Raw genomic sequence first — 18,040 nt, 5'->3', positions numbered from 1 at the left:
GAAGTATAATTAATACATAGCATTATATTAGTTTCATGTGTATATTCATGTGTAAATAAACAAGTCTATACATTACTCGACGCTCATCAAGATGAGTGTGCTCTTAATCCTCTATCTATTTCACCCCTACCCCTACCCCACTTCCCCTCTGGCAACTGCCAGTTTGTTCTGTGCATTTATGTGTTTGTGTTTTGGTCTCTTTTTTGTTTATCTGTTTGTTTTGATTCTTAAATTCCACATAAAAGTGAAATCATATGGTATTTGTCTTTCTCTGATTGACTTATTTCACTTAGCATTATACCCCTCCAGGTCCATCCATGTTGGTGCAAATGCCAAGGTCTCATTCTTACTCTGGGTAGTTTAAAACAAACAAACAAACAAACAAAGAAACAAACACACTTGAGCACATTTAAAGGCATAGAAAAAAAAAAGCCAGGGAAAATTCGGGAGGGAGAGTGCATAATTGATGTAGCAAAGCATCTAACTTTTATTCTGCGACTCTGTTAAACTCTGACTAGTCTGGGTACTGAGATGCAAACATGAGTAAAACAGGGCCACATCACAAAGAAATGTTATATATTGGGGGATGGGTCGGGAGGGGCAGCCCCCTGGAAAAGGGGACAGAAACATTTACTAAGGTGATTTGTAAGAGCTGTAGATATGAGAGCAGAACTGTGGGTGGCACTGAGAGGAAAATGATTCATTCTGGTGGGTTGTGAAGGCTTCCTGAAGAAATGACCTTTGTGATACATCTCAGCACATTAGTTGGATGGGGGGAGCAGGGGAGAAATAAAGAGGAATAGGAAAAACATTCCAGACAGAAATGTGAGCCATGGAAATGTGGAAATAGCTTGTTAATTTCTCCTGGATAGTCAGGAAAATAAAAGGCTCCCAGTGAGTTGACTCGAAAGGCTGCAAGGATATGTGGTCACTTGAGGTTGAGGCTGCCTTTGCTCAATTTGGGGATTGAGAGTCAGAGGGTGTGGACATTTCAGTTCAGAACAGATCTTGATTTTTAAGGGAAATCCCTCCCTGACCAGGCCTCAGAAAAAGATACTTTTCTGCCTACCTCCATGGTTACCATGATCATCAAAACGAACTCTGTGCCCACTTTAAGGAGTTAGCTGCTAGATCTGAGTCAGCCTATTCAGGGAATCCTGTGAAAATGTGGAGTTCCCCTTAAAACATTTGCTTTTGACTTCTGAAGATGTACTCACAGACCATTTGCCTAAAGAGAGAATGAATCTGACTGCAATGTTAATTATTTAGCTTTATTTATTCATCCACACTAACAAAAAAGCAAATGTAAGCCAGAAGGCAAGAAGTTCCATTTATTTTAGATTTTACCTTAATTCCAAAGATGCAAAAATGTGGTTAAAGTTTCAATAGATTAATATTTCATACCTGAAAAAAGTCCCTCCAAAAGTGAGGTATTTTTTTGTTTTTGTTAATCTTATTTTGTTTTAAGAATGTAGAGATATATTAACGTGGTTTTACATACCTGGAAGAAAACAAAGTAATGCATTTGTTACCCCATCATCCAGTACACATAATACTCCCAAAGAAATTTAAACGAAAAGATTCTAAATCTTAGATTTCATTTTAGCAAATGCTGTCTAGCTGCAAATGTAGGTCACATAGTTTTGGCATCCTGTGTGGGTTTCCAGCTGTCTGCTGAACACAGAAAACAGAAGAATACGTGTTCCATAGCACGGCACACTTGAGAGTGAATTTCACGTTAAAGTCTAAAGTTATTCACTTACTGAAACTTATTTTTCTTCAACGTTCTCACTTCTGGTTTTTCCTTCTCTTTCGGGTCAGGATTTTTAGGTAGTGCAGAAAATATAACATTTTCTTTCTTTCTTTCCACTGTGGACTTAGTTTTCTACCAAATTAAATTAAAAACAAATTCAATCTTGGTATTAATCTAATTCAGATAATAAACACTGGCCTGTGATAGTTCAGTTTATTCCCAATGCAAACACAGAAAAGCTAACACACCAATGGATTCTTTGAGCTTTTAGGAACAGGAGGATAAGTAAGAGAGCCTTGCCCCTCGGTGGTTTATGAGTTAGGTTTGTACATCGAGACTAACCAAATAAGGCAGTAAACAATAAATATCATGTGAATGCCACAGATAATAAATGCCACAGAAGCCAAAAGAGTGTACAATTGGGGCCAAGGGAGAAAGTAAAAGAAGTTTGTGAAATTCTCAGCCCATGTGGTTGTTCCACCAAATTGACATAGCTGAAGGACTCCCTTACTTTGCTACTGACTAATCGATGACCCTCCAGTAGTTCAGTTAAATTGAATTCCAAGAAGGTGGAGAGTCATCAGAACCTTTCTCCATCACTTATCCATCTTTTCTCATATTGCAGACTGACATTTATCACTTCTCCAGCTCTTGTAGTAGAACATGGCTGCCCATAGTTCTCAAGTTTACATGCTGCCTCAGAATTCTACTTTCATTTCTCAGATGAGAGACTCGGACTGGGCCAGCTAAAAGGGAGGTGTCCATCACTTGTCCAGTCAGCCAGGGTCATGGGCAGTCATATAGTAAAATGTGATGGCGGTGGTCACGGGAGTGGGTGTGGGGCTGTGGCAGTTCCCAAAGAAAGGAGGGTCTCTGTGAGCTGGAGCAACACCCAAAATGTGTTTCAACAAATACCTGCTTCTCGTGGGTGGCTATCTGCCCTCGCATAGGAAAGGAGGGTTATGGGCTAAGATTAGTTTACAGATGACCACTCTGAGGGAAGACATTGCATAAGGGAATTAAAAATTCTGGAGAAATCTAAGGAGTGGGAGCAATTAGTGACTGAAGAATTAGGAAAGGCCTCATGGAGAAGACATTGGAGATAGGCCTTGACAATGGGTAGATTATAAAGATAGAGATATGCATAGCAGAAGAGAATGGGGATATAAAAATGGTGCGTACAATGGCCAGAGGGAACATTGACAACAGAGGGACCTGGAGGCAAGAATGATAAGTTCTGAGAAAATGAGAAGTAACCCCTGATATCCCTCACGATTAGGTTTGCCTGCAAACGATAAAACAAAAGAACAGGCAACAAAATAACCATGGCTTAAGTAAGATAGACGCTTATTTCTCTCTGATACAAAGGAGTTGAGAGTTCAGGGTTGGCAGGATGGCCATGAACATCAAAGACCCAGGCCCTTTCCATCATGTTATGTTGCCATCCTTCATCAGTGGCTTCTAGCTTGCAGCCCAAGATGGTAGTCCAGGTCCAGCTATCACATACACATTCTGCCCAACTAGATAGAAAAAATGGGGGAAAAAAAGGTGCACCCTCTACCATTTAAAGATACTTCTCGCAAGATGCACACATTTCTGCTTACAATCTGTTTGCCAGAATTTTGTCTCAACGGACATGCCTAATTGCAAGGCAGGCTGGAAAATGTAGTGGCCCTGTGCCCATATAAAAACCTAGAGTGCTATTTCTAAGGAAACTGGAAAGAATACATACTGAGAGACAGGAAGTCTCTTCCACCCCCACTTTGCCAAAAAAAAGTAGGCTCTATATGATGGATGAGGCTAGAAAGTTTCGTTAGAAGCACTTGAATGTTAGACCAAGGAGGTTGTTTAATTTGGTTGGCAATGAACAACCATTAAAACTTTTGGAGCAGGCAAGTGACATGATCAAATTTATACTTTAAGAAGATTGCTACTGAAATGATTATGAAGTAAGGCAATAACTATTAAGTATCATTTGAGAGTGACTCCTAGTTTAACATCTAGAGATTGTGTTGGAGGTGGAAGAGGCAAAAGGTGTGTGCACGTGAGTGGGAATGTGGGGGATGGGAGGAAGGAGGATTAGGAGATTGCATTAGTCTAGAGTCTAGACAAGAATTAATAGGATCTACATTGGGCCTGTAGCAAGGAGAAGATGGGATAATGGGGGAGAGGGAGAGGAAAAAGGAAATTCCAAAGTTTTGAGCCTCAGGGACTGAGGACCGATTGTGCCCTTAATAGAAACAAGGAAGTCAGGAAGAAACAAGGAAGGAGGAGGAGCAGGTTCGAATGCCAAAAGGGAAGACCACTGGTTTGGCATCAGGTCCTGTGGTTAGCGTGTCAATGGCAGGGATGTCCAGCAGGATGGCTGGGAAGTGAGGCAACGTGAGCAAGAGTCTCCAGGACGACTTTTGGCAATTCTAGGATTCTCTGGTGTCATATTGCTAGCACTTAACAGCGATGTGTGGCTCAGGAGTTATGATACTACTGATTCATGGCTTGCACTTGCACCTCTCTGAGAAGCTGAGAAGGCAGTAAACCTCCATCACTCTTTCGTATTGAAATCTCAGATTATTCAAGGTACTCTGGGCACATTTAGCATGGGTAAGTGAGACTTGGGTGTACTGATCCTGCTATATTTCCAGGAAAATGTCAATAAAGCTGCAAAGGTAATTTTTGACCTAGGTTTTAAGTGGAGGAGATTGATGTTGAGGTGAACACTAAAGGCTTTTCAGAGAAATTCTTATTTCAGGACTTTATAATTTGTTTATAAATCAACTATTCATTCAATAAATATTTATTGAGCACTGCTATGATGTACTAAATACAGGGTTTATAAGGGTGGATAAGGCAGACACAGTCCCTGCCTTAGTCTAGACCAGGGGTTGGCAAATTATAGTCCATGGGCCAAATCTGGCCTGCTGCGTGTTTCTGTTCTGCCTGCAAGCTAAGAATGGTTTTTACATTTGCAAATAATTGAAAAAAATAATCAAAAGGAGTACAATATTTTGAGATACCTGAAAACTATAAGAAATTAAATATGTATATTTATTTATTTATTTATTTATTTATTTCCATATATACAAGGGGCACCTGGGTGGCTTAGTCGGTTAAACGTCCAACTCTTGATTTTGGTTCAGGTCATGATCTCACAGTTGTGGGATCGAGTATCAGGTCCAGCTCTATGCTGGGCATGGAAACTGCTTAAGATTCTCTCTCTTCCTTTCCCTCTGCCCCTCTCTTGCTCATGTTCTCTCTTTCTCTCCAAAAAAATGGTAAGAAATTCAAATTTTAGTGTTCATAAATAAAGTTTTATTTTGTATAGCCCACCCACTCATTTACATCTTGTTTCTGGTTGCTTTCACACTAGCAGGGCAATAGTTGAATAAGTGTGACAGAGATGCATGGCTCACAGAGCCTACTGCATCCTTTGCAGAAAAAATTTGCCAACCCCTGGTCTTGATAGAATTAATCAAACATGTGATCACACAAACAAATAGATATTTAAGCAAAGTGGGTGGTTTGACTATTGTCTGATTTTACCCAAGAACCTTTCTCACTACCACTCACCCCCTCTAATATCTAGGTCTGTGGTAGGTACTCTCTAAAAGATGGCCCCCAGTGAACTGGGCTTCCCAGGATTTAGATTGTTTTAGCCTTCCCATCTCCTTAAATCTGGCTAGCCTATAACCTGCTTATAAGCAAGAGAATATAGCAAAAGTTACATGGTGTGGCTTTTAGACCAGGTCAGAAGAAGCCTTTCACCTGGCCTCTTGGAAGGCTTGCTGTAAGATAAACCAGATATTTACCGGAGTTCACCATGCTGCAGGAAAGCCTGAGCTAGTATATGGAGAGGACATGTGGGGAGAAAAATGCTTGGACAGCCTCCAGCTTTTCCAGGCATCCCAGGCTAGGGAATAGACATGAAGATGGTGAACAAGCCATCTTGGATGTCCCACCCAGTCAAGCTTTTGATGACCAACCCCAGCTGATAGTCTACTGCAACCCCATGAGGGACCCCAAGTGAGAACTACTCAGCTGAGACTAGTCAATCCTCAGAACTATTGGAGATTGTCATGAATGTTTGTTTAAATCATAGGTTTTGGGATGTTTTTCACACAGCAGCAGAAAACTGGAACAGGGTCTGGACTTGTATTTTTGAAGGGGCATTGAAATGGGTGGGGTGGGTGAATTCCACATGTTGACGTTTGGACAGGACTTAACAAAGTCTTAGGAATGGAGAGGTAATCTGCTGGCTTATCTATAGGCCTTTTCAGGCCTGTCCTGGAATGGAGATAAAAGTCTGCAGGCAGGACTGATCACTGGCAGGTCCACTAATATGACTGCACTGGCTACTAAAATATGGGAATATTTTCATGCCAGTTGGGAAGAATTATAACAGTAACTACAGTATGCATATCTCAGAATACGTGGTTATCTCAGAAACTCCATGCACTATAGTACTGAGACTGTTTTTCTGGCTTTGAGTGCTATATATGTACACACATACGCATTGTGAAAGCCTTCCTCCCATCCTGTTGAGATCATATTCATTACTCCAAGTTTTAAAGTCTTCCTAGGGATGGCAGCACTCCACAGCTGAGCTGCGATAGGGCTGCTGCATGAACCATCACTCAGTTCTTCACAGGGTCTCTAGTCACCAAATGATTATCACTGTAAGAGGGAAGTCATTGAAAAATTTTGATACAATACCCAGTATCGAACCATGATTCGTTCCAGGAAATAATTCAGAGAGCATGTTAGTTTGGGTTTCTCTCCAAAGCAGAGCCTGAGACAAGGATACGACAAATGTACAAATGTACAGGGGGTGCATTTGCAAGTTGGTCCCAGAAAGCAGTATGGGAGTAGGAATGAGATGGGGCAGAAAGGGATGTCAACAGATGAGATGTCACTATATTGGTTTTCACTGTGGACAACTGGGACCAGATCCTATTAAGGACACTTTGAAAAACCATGTAGAGCACACCTCAAAGTTGTCTTTCCAAAGGATGGGAGTCTGGGGGGCACTGTTTCCCAGTGATGCCTGGTTACCACTGTCTGAAGTTGGCCTCTGGGGTATTTGTCCTTGGGTACTTCCAAGCTGTGTCTGCACAAGGGTTGGGTGAACTCCTGTGGCTTTGGAGAAAGCACCAAGGCAGGAAAGTGAAGAGATCAGCAGACACTTGTGTTGGGATGCTGATGGTGTCCACGGGAGCCAACTACCTCAGCTGCAACTGAAATCAGAGGGAGGCCCAGGGGAGGAGGCATGGGGTGCCTGGAGAATCTTCCCTAGATAGTGACAGCTGCATCAAACACACGAACACAGCAATTGTTACAACCCAACAAATGCTTTGGCAATTGTTACAATGAGTTATTGACTGACTCATACTATAACTTGTGTTCATGGCAAACAGTTTCATACTCTAATTTAGATAACTTCAACAATAAGGGAATCTTTTAAATTTTTGATTTATATATTGGTTTATATACTAGTAAATATTAACATCAGATTGCCAAATCTTTGAAGTACACTCCTAGCTATATGCTGCTGCTCCCTCCCGGGCTCCCTGGTGCTGGCCAAGGATAAGCCTTGGAAGTGTCCTGATGTCAACTCTACTTTTCCTCTTTACCTTGTCCCCAGGTTACAGCATCAGCTCTGCTCTCCCTCCACCTGCATCCTCACAACCTGCCCTTTGAATTCTTATAAGCTTCTATCGGAAGATGAAAAACTGAGCATGAAATGTTTCTTGCTCTTGTCACTCCCTCTATAAAAATCCTACTTGTCCTTGAAAAAAATTGAATGCATCTGATTAGGGAAAAGGTCATGTGTAAGTTGTGGAGGGAAAAAATTAATATTTCAAGTTATTATCACACTGCACTAACACTTGCGGGAAGCGCTGTGAAGGCAAAGTACAGGATGTTAGGAAAAAATATACTGAGGATGACTGGCTGGGAAATCAGGGAATGCTGCTGAAAAGGGACTTTTCAGTTAAGATCTAAGGGATGAGAAGAGATTAGGCAAAGACCAGGGAAGAAATTTGAGGAAGAGAGAACAGCATGTGTGAAGGCCCTGGGGCCTCTAAGTAAGGATCTGAAAGAAAGCCAGAAGTGTGGATAAAGATGGCAAATGGAATCATGCATGCACTTTGCTTTTTTCCTAAAATTGCAGAAGCTTTCTCCTGAATGAGAATAAAGGGGAAACCTAGGATTATAGTTGCTCATCAGATGTAGGAGTCCACACAAGGGAAATGTCTTATATAGCCATTGTCATGAACTTAGTTGTTTGAGAGTAAGGCGAAGATGTTTACACACTAATGGAGAGTGTAGAGCTGACTTAGTGATAAGAACATCAAGCCAATGGGAAAAAATGACAATTATATTTTATTATTTTTTAAAATTTTTTAGCATTTTTATTCATTTTTGAGAGACAGAGAGAGACAGGGCGTGAGCAGGGGAGGGGCAGAGAGAGAGGGAGACACAGAATCTGAAGCAGGCTCCAGGCTCTGAGCTGTCAGCACAGAGCCCAACAAGGGGCTCAAACCCATGAGCCCAGAGATCACGACCTGAGCCGAAGTCCTACACTTAACCGACCTCCAGACGCCCCAAAAATGACAACTATTAACTCCAGGCAAAGTAAAATTTATTCAAGAAAGGAAAAGTAATGTTTGATACAACTTGGCTCAGCTATAAAAATGTTTGCATAGCCTCAGAAATGTAAACACAGGGTATTGTCTAACCACAATTATCAGGTAGTCGTGTTGAGAAGACAAGAGAATGGGAAGGACACGGTTGGGGGCGGGACGAGAGAACAGCAGCAGAGAATGAATTCTTACCTTGCATAGTAAGAACTCAATAGAATAGTATGCTTACAATAAAATAGGGAGCACCTGGCTGGCTTAGTCAGTAGAGCATGCAACTCTTGATCTCAGGGTTGTGAGTTTGAGCCCCACATTGGGTGAAGAGATTACTTAAAAAAAAGTTTTTAAAAATGAATAATAAATAAAAAATAAATAAAGACAAAAAAAGGGTGCCTGGCTGGCTCAGAGAGTAAAGCATGCAACTCTTGGGGTGGTAAGTTCAAGCCCCACATTGGGCTTTGAGGTTACTTAAAAATAAGTAAGTAAGTAAATAAGTAAATAAATAAATAAATAAATAAATAAATAAAGGCTTAAAAGTATGGTATTTAGAATTGTAAGCACAAAATTCCAAAGAATCAGCTGAAAGTTTTAAGGGGTTGCCCTTGGGGAGATGGAAGTTATGGGAGAAGAGGCATGTGATATTTGTTCAGATGGGGCCATTACGAACTTCACAGAAATTTCTTTCTTTCTTCTATAAGTGTATTATAACTTGGATTGAAAATAAAAACCACACACTGGTAGGAGTATCTGGAGGAAGCAGGCAGCAGCATGAGTAGAGTCATAAGTGGGAGGTGGGATCTTCCAGGCCATATTATGAATCTTAAGGACAATAGGAAGCAAATGAAGGAAAGATATTTTCAAAGGGGAAACTGCATAACCTGTTTTATATTTTAGAAAGGTTCCTTTTGCTGTTCTCTATTCGAGAACAGATAGAAAGAGGAAGCCAGAGTGGATATGGGGAGACCAGATTGTCATGTGAGAGAGGAGGCTGGCTTGGATGAGAGTTGGGGAGAAGTGGAAAAAATTCAAGTGGGTCTTTGGAAGTCGAAGTCTATAGTAAATAATTCCAGAGGGGTGTAAGAGGAGGGATGAGAGATTTTTCTTGATTAAAAACCACCATAAGCAACTTCAAAAATTATAGTTAATGACTCTAAAATTATTCCATTGATAAACCGTTCAGATTATGTAACATTGCAAATAGGCAGATATATTCATTTTGGGCTGAGTGCTTCTGGAAAATATGCCGGCTAGCCCCTTCGTGGCCTTGCATCCAACAATCCTATTTTCTTCAATTAAGCAGCTATTTCAAAGACATGTCATCTGTTTACCATTAATGCTTCCTAACACAGCCATCCGTGGATCAACAGCAGAGACCATCTAGAAAGGCTACATTATACTTGTGCAATTTTTATATGCTTTCTCATATGCATGTACATTTCAATTCCAAGCCAACATCTTTAAAGTGAAATATCACAGGGAAAATAAAATGGCAGTGAATTTAACTTTACAGGGGAAAAATGTATTAGAACTTATATTACTTAAACATCAATGTTCTTTTTCTGACTTTTGCTTTACTCAGATGTTCAAAGTGAAGGACTTTGCAGTCCTTCTTTGCAACTCCCACATGGACATTTCTGTATACTTCCAGGCGAACTGGCAGTTTCTCCTTGCCATGACTTAAAATTGTCCTAATATTTGCTAACCAAATTTGGGTGTCATTTTCCTTCCATAACAGCCCTTTTCCTTTCCCCAGGGGTAGAAAGAGATGCTGAGGTGTTCTGAGAAACAATTAATTTAAAAAGAAAAAGAAAAGGTGAGTGAAATAAGTCCCTTTAAGCTCAGTCCTCTCCATAAAGGCACCTTGACTCTGTCCTAGTCACTTGATTTGCTGACTCATGAAGCAGCCAAACATGTCACAAAAACAAGCAGCAGTTTGTGTGTCTGAGATTTAAAACCAAAGCCCACAAGTGATCAGAATGAGGTGAATGGAGTTTGCTCATTCTTAGTGATCTTTTTTGGTCCAGTTTGCTTTGCATCCTTATCTAGAACAGTTTCAAAATGTTGACAGAGAGTGGAACCGGCAGAAAGAGTGGGCAGAATCTCCTTGTGTTTTGTAGGGAACTGTTTCTAGCCCAGGGCCCCAAAACTACTTGGTTGGCTCTTTGTAACCCTTTGCTCACCAAGCCTTCAGAAGAATGTAAGAAATATCTGTCATTCAGCATTCAGATTTAGCAGTTGTTAATATTTTCCCATATTTGCTTTGTATCTTTTGTGTCAGGAAATGTAATGTCACAGATAACTGACTGCTGAAGCCCACTTTGTCTCTCTCCAGGTTCCCATTTTATCTCTATTTTTCTCCAGAGGTAATCACTGTCTTGAGGCTTAGGTCAATCTTCTTATCCATGTTTTATCGTTTTACTATATTATGTATATATCTGTAAGAAATATGTATGACAGTCCGGAGCTTTTAAAAACCTGCCATAAATGGTTTTAGGCTCCACATTTCATCCTACAACTTGCTTTTTTCAATCAACATTTTGTTTTTGATGTTTATGCATTTTGATATAGGTAGCCCTAATTTACTTATTTTCATTGCTATACAGTGCTTTGATGGGTAAAAACACCCATCCCCTGTTTCTGATGAAAATTTAGGTTCTTTTCATCCTTTTACAAACAACTTTGCAATGAATGTGGTAGATTACATTAATATACCCAATTCTTCGCGTGCCTGGGTGGCTCAGTCAGTTAAGCCTATTACTCTTGATTTCAGCTCAGGTCATGATCTCACAGTTTGTGGGTTTGAGCCCTGTGTCTGGCTCTGCACTGACACCACAGAGCCTGCTTGGGATTCTTTCTCCCTCTCCTTCTCTCTCTGCCCCTCACCCACTCACATGCGTTCTCTCTCTCTCTCAAAATAAATAAACATTAAAAAAATAGACTCAATTCTTCACTGATCCCTGAAACCATGTCCTTTGCTAGATGACTTTGGAGTTACTCCTACTAGAATGTATTTTTCTGTTTGGCCCTGCGACTTGCTTTGTCCAGTGGAATGTTAGTAGGCGTAATATGATCGAAGGCTTGGAAAGAAACTGTGTTGTTGGGTTGGTGCTCTTACATCTTTGTCATTGCCATGAGAACATGCCTAAACCACTAACTAGACCTAGGAGGAAGATGGTCGAAGTGGGTCAGAGGAGGGCTGCCTGGTGGAGGCCAGCTTATATCAGCTGACACCCACATGGGTGTGAACCACCCCAGCTGACAGGAACAAAGTCACCCACCTCAGCTAATCTCCACCCAACCTACAGATGCATGAGCCCAATACACGGTTCTTCTTGAATGCCATGGAGATGTTGTAGTCTTTGTTCCACAACAACGTCTAATTAATATGGTAGATACCCTTGTAAATAAAAGGAGAGTTCTAAGATTTTTACCTAGAAGTGGAATTGCTGGATTACCAGGGATATGAATTTTCATCTATTTGTGCTAGATAATTCCTAAATTCCAAGCGATTGGACTAGTTTACACCTCTACCTGTGGTAGATCTCATTTTCCTACATTCTTACTAACACTTGTTATTTTGTCTATCTTTTCTCATTTCTTCCTACATTTCTTTACTTTCCTTACTTTCTGTACTTCAGTCAGCCCAGCTTGGGCTCAAGACATGTGAGTCAAAAAGCCATCTTGAAAATGGGTTCTCCAGCCCCAGCTGTTCCTGCCACGAGCCATTCAGATCACTCCCTCTTGTGTGAGCTGTCCCAGGTGAAGCCTCAGATACCGTGGAGCAGAGAATGTGGTCTCCTTTGCCCTTTCTGAATTCCCAACCCATAGAATCCACAAGCATAATAAAATGGTTGTTGCTTGTAACTATTTTTTTTTCCAAACAGAAAGGGAGGGCGGCAAACCATAAAAGACACTTAAATACAGAGAACAAACTGAGGGTTCATAGGGGGTGAGAGAGAGGGGAAAATGGGTGATGGGCATTCAGGAGGGTGCTTATTGGGATGAGCACTGGGTGTTGTATGTAAGCCAATTTGACAAATTATATTAAAAAAAAAGATCCTTGTAAGTTTGGGCTGCTCTGAATCCAAATAAAGAGAAGTTTCAAAAAAATAAATAAATAAAATGGTTGTTGCTTTATAGCACTGAGTTTGTGGGTGGCTTGTTAGGCTGTCATACATAAAAGGAACAGTGGATCATCTCAGCCTGGTGTGGGACCCTTTTAGCCCCAACTGCAGTGCAGGGGTTGACCTCTGGCTGCCTCTGTCTGCTTATGCACCCAGACCTTGGCTCCTGGGTTCCTGCTTTGAGTTACTGTTTCATCTCCTATCCAAGAAAACTTTTGGTTTTGGTTTCGAACTGTCTTTTTTTTTTTTTTTTTTTTTTTTTTTTTTAGATTTTATTTTTAAGTAACCTCTACACCCAATATGGGTCTCAAACTTAACAACCCTGAGATCAAGAGTTACATGTTCCACCTACTAAGTCATCCAAGAGCCCCAGTCTTGATGTACCTTTTATTCTTTTCAAGGGCTCCTGAGTGCTGGGTGGTTCAGTCGGTTAAGTGTTTGACTCTTGACTTCAGCTGAGGTCGTGATCTCATGGTTTGTGAGTTTGAGCCCCACATGGGCTCTGTGCTGACAGTGCAGAGGCTGCCTGGGATTCTTTCTCCCTCCTTCTTTCTCTGCCCCTCCCCCACTCGCTCTCGCATGCTCTCTCTCTCTCTCAAAGATGAATAAATAAACTTTTAAAAAATAAATACTCTTTTCATATGTTATCTCTCATTGTTGTGTGCCTGGAGGTTTCAAATCAAACTTACAATGCTGACTTGCCTGCTTGTCAAGTGTTTTTAGTAAAAGATCTCATCGAGCATACAGCCCATCGGGCTCATCATTTCTTCAAAATATTGAATAGCACCCATTGTGTGTAAACGCTTTTCTAGACATACTGGAGGATATCAAGAAAAGTCAGAGATGATCCCTGCTCTCAAAGAGCTTATAGTCTGCTAAGGACAAGATATACATAAATAACTACAATATCACACAGATTCATAAACCGTATGAGTAAAATGATAAAGATACAGAAAAAGTACTACCACTCAAAGATGATAAATAAACCAAAATAAACCAAGTCGGTGTAGTATAAGAAACAGACTGGGCCATCTGCTCCCATGTGTCTCTGCTCTCTTGGAGAGGCCCATCTACCATGCTTTTACCTCCCCTGTGGCTATTACCACTGCACACGTGACTGGTAAACTCGTATCTCTGCTCTGGACTCCACAAAAATCTTCCTCTCACTTTCCTGCCTCTGGTCCAAGCCTCCACATTCTGCCAGGTGCGTGGATGTGAAATCTCAGAATTGACTCTCACTCTTCTTGCTTTCTCCTCCATCTAGGAAGTTCTCACCCCCTCGGATGTCCCCTCAGACTATCTTCTGTGTGTATTTATCCACCAGTGTGGGTTGCCATCTGCTCACGTGAGTATTACTGCGTGAAAAAAATGTGGCATCTCTAACTCTAAACTTTCATATTTCTCATCCTTCCTGCATGTTTGGGCCAGGTTCTCTTCCTTTAAGGAGATGACACTTTTGTTATGGTACTTTTATTATGTTTCTTCTCTGGCTTCAAAACTTTTAGAATGTCCCTCTTTTCCTTTCTTTTTTTTTTTTAAGTTTATTTCAGAGAGAGAGAGAGGCAGAAAGAGAGGGAGGGGCATAGAGAGAGAATCCCAAGCAGGCTCTGTGCTGTCAGTGCAGAGCTCCACACAGGGCTGGAACTCACAAAGTGTGAGATCATGACCTGAGCCAAAATCCAGAGTCAGGTGCTTCACCAACTGAGCCACCCAGGTGTCCCGGACATCCTTATTTTCTATTGTATCTCATTTAAACTTTTTAGCTGGATCCCAATTCCTTCCTCAAATCAGCCACACTCTGAGGAGGGCATGCTATTTCCTTAATTATATTGGGACCATCTCCCCATTGTCCTGAGTGCTTATTTTCATAGTCAGAACGTTTTCCATGTTGCCCATTGTCTGGAAGGCTCTTGCTCACTGTTACTTTTTGTTAAGCATTTTTTCTTCATCAGATCCTATTATATAATATTCCTTGTCCTTTGAAATTTTCAAATGAAAAAACTGCTAAAAGAAATGAGGGTGCTGTCATATGGAGAAATGGTGAAGCATGGCCTGTGAAGAGGAGCATGAGAGAAATGTCAAGTGGTATCCATAAGACCCCCCCCGAAGGAGTCTGGACAGGTGCTATTGTCCCCATTTCCTAGATCAGTTGAGGTCCAGGGGAGTTGATTTATTTATTCAGGGTCACAAAGCTATCTTGTGTCTGAATGAGGCCTAAACCTCACAGCTTCTCATTCTGAACCCAGAAGGGTTTCCATAACACAGCAGCGTTAGACATTGTATGTATAGCAAGTGGATAAAAGTTTTCTGAAGATAGATTTCTGTTCACAATGAGAAATAACTTTTAACAGTTAGAGTTATATAAGAGCTGAATGAGTGACTTTATTTATTTTTTTTAAGTTTATTTATTTATTTTGAGAGAGAGAGAGCATGGGCAGAGTGAAAGGGAGAGAAAGAATCCCAAGCAAGCTCCACACGATGGGTGCAGAGCCCAACACGTGACTTGAACTCACAAACTGTGAGATCATGACCTGAGCTGAAGCCAAGAGTTGGACGCTTAACTGACTGAGCCACCCAGGTGTTCCGAATGACTTTATTTTAAAAATGAGTTCTGCATAGGAGAAACAAAGATAGGATGATGGAGAGAGGGTCCCTGTTGGGAAGCAAGGGGATGTGACAGCTATGATCATTTTGAAGGGTAAAATTCTGTTATTCCTAGCTTGTTTGCAGGTGCTGCTTTTACCTGGCTCATTGGAGTGGGGAAGGGAGGGAAGAGGGATGGAAGGTGTTGTTTGTTTAATAAGTATTATAGGTGACATCCTAAGGGATTTATAATTTCATTTGATCAGCAACATCCACATCAACTTAGTAGAAAAGGTTTTTATCACCATCCCAAATTTGCAACAACAACAAAAAAAATTCAAGGTTAAGAGAGCCTAATAAATTTGTCTAAGACCACATGGCTGATAAGTGGAGAAAATGGGATTCAAGCCAAGCAGAGGGAAGTCAGTGAGGTCAGGTATTTGTTTCCCTAGCTCCCTCCATGTGGGAGTCTCCAAGGCTGGCTGCTTCTCTGGACCAGAGGGTTCCTGTCAGGCACACTCCCTAAGGTTCATTTCTTTTTATCACATCATACTGCACATGGTGGGACCTAAAAATGCCTCTTATATGATTACCTGATAAAGGGGTCAAATAAATAGACAAAGAGAATTAAGTCAGTGTACCAGGAGGTCAGAATTGTATTGCTTTTGACCAAAGTTTGCTGCCTGACGTATGGAGCAAGAGTGGATGTCAAGGAATATTTACGATACCATACACAATTCAACAATAAAAAAGTATAATCATGGGAGACATTTAGAATCCTTACCATACCTTAAAGGTATTCTTGACCAAACATGGACACGTCTGAAGTAGCATTAACTCTAAGTACAATGCAACTGGAGCCTGTGGTAAGTAATATAGATAGATAGATAGATAGATAGATAGATGATAGAGATAGATAGATATAGATACATATATACAAGAGCTTGTGTTAAAGGGCTTGTGACTCCTTTTTCCTGGTACTCTTGTGGACTAGATCGTTCTTAAATTACTTTCAAGAAACTTTGGTTTGAGTATAGATATGTGGAACAAATTAAGAGATAGTATCAAATGTCTGCTACTCAAGTGTCTCCATGTATTTATGTTCACTTGTCTTGAGACATTCACTGGCATCTGCCTTCAGTCATGGCTGCTTTGGATGTGGAGTGCTGGAGAGATGTGCCTGGCCAGGTGGTTTTATCTACCATGATTATTTTTAATCTTGGAAAATATGGTATCCAAAATAGCTATCCTGAGGGACATGGAGTTTTGATTGAAGATACACTCATATAAACTGGTGCATGCTGCAAAAACGACCCGTGTGTGACTTGAAGTAATTTTGTGTTTAAAACCAAAATGATTCTCCGGCTAGATATCATCAGCTGATGGCTCTCCTAGGAAACCTGAACTGGGGGAGTTTTATTATGGTCACACGAGGGTGGGGTGTGGTGGAGCAGAGCAGAATCTCTGCCCATGTTATGGTATTGGAGCAGGGAAGAGAGGTGCCCAATGTAAAAACTTTGCAGGTAAAACGTTCTTTATGGTTTCCAAGCTTGAATTGCATGTATCATTCCAGATTCAAGCCCCTGTTGCATAAGAAGTATAAACTGCTCTGGGTGAATTTTAGCACAAAGGTGACTATGTGGTTAATGTTAGGAGAACTAGCACTTTAGCTGGGCTTCTGACTGAGGGATTGTAGTTTTTACTCTTTTGGTGTAAGCTCCAGGAAAAGTGTGTGTGTGTGTGTGTGTGTGTGTGTGTGTGAGTGTGTTGAAGTAAACCCTACATATTTAAAGTGCTAACAGTGAGTATTTGAATACCCGTCATTGTCTGTCTGATATTAAATACCAGATTGGTTTTCTAAATAAATGATCACTCTGGTTTGTGACTTTTGAAATAATCATAGAGTTTGGAAAGTAGGCAATCAAAGTCTACAAAATTAAAATAAAATAGGTTATATAGTCAGCAGACAGAAGAATAAAGATGCCTTGAAATCTAATTGAGGGAGGGAACAATTGGACTTAGAGACATCTTAATTATGTCATGAAGCTAGAAATTAAATGTGGGAGCCAGGGATTTAGTACAATGCTGAATGTCTTATGTTTACCCTTCCAGATTTACTTTCTACCTCTTTCTGCCCTGCTCTGTGCCTCTGGACTCTGACAAGTATGGAGGATGTTAACAGGTTCCTTGGTCCTCTGGCTTCCAGTTGGGTTAGGTCAACAGGAAGCACAGGAAGGAGACTGTAGGAAGCAGGTATTTATTCGGCTGTTTTCTTCCTGTGGGATACCCAAAAAGTGATGGGAGGTCTAAGCTCCTGTCAGGAGGCCCTGCCTACATAGCCCACCTGTTCTCACAAAGCCCTGCCTACCCTGCTCCTTCAAGTCTAGGTGTGGTGAGTCCCACGAATGCTAGCCTGGGTGATGAGTGCTACATTATTCCTTATGCTTTTGCTCCTTTTGTTAATAGCCCTTTTATTAAACTCTTCTCAAATAATCTTTTTTTCCCCCATACGTTCTCTGCTTCCTGTGTAATTTTAGCCCTTGAGCCATCAAAATAAACAGAAAGAAAGGGGGGAGGAAGGGAAAGAAGGAAGAAAGAAAGAAAGAAACCAGGGTGTGTTTATGAAGTTGCTAAAGCAGAGTAAAAGACATCTGTGAATGTTAGCGCCTCTGAAAATTTCAGAGGGCTGAGTCAAAGGCAATGGGTGAGCACTGAGGAAACATCAGGAAATCTCAGAGGTGCTTTGTACTTTACTGCACTAAATAACCAAGAGGTAAGCGCTGGTCACTTGATAATTGTCCTCCCCCGAGACTAGCTTGTTCTCGAGGTGGATGCTATTGGATTTCTCTCAGGCTTTGTGCTTGTTCGATATCTGTTTGTCACACAGCTTGGAGGTTTATTGGGCAATAGGGGCCTGGGTTTTTTTCCCTTTTAATTATTGAGGC

At 41.0% G+C, this 18,040-nt stretch overlaps 1 pseudogene; it reads left to right on the top strand.

Moving 5' to 3' along the window:
* LOC122226065 overlaps positions 1 to 18,040 on the top strand; it is a 161,454-nt pseudogene that overhangs the window by 66,851 nt on the left and 76,563 nt on the right.

Source organism: Panthera leo, chromosome C1 (genome assembly GCF_018350215.1).
Source record: "Panthera leo isolate Ple1 chromosome C1, P.leo_Ple1_pat1.1, whole genome shotgun sequence".
In the NCBI taxonomy this organism is placed as follows: domain Eukaryota; kingdom Metazoa; phylum Chordata; class Mammalia; order Carnivora; family Felidae; genus Panthera; species Panthera leo.
The sequence above is the reverse complement of the archived record's forward strand: the minus strand, read 5'-3'. Positions and strand labels throughout refer to the sequence as shown.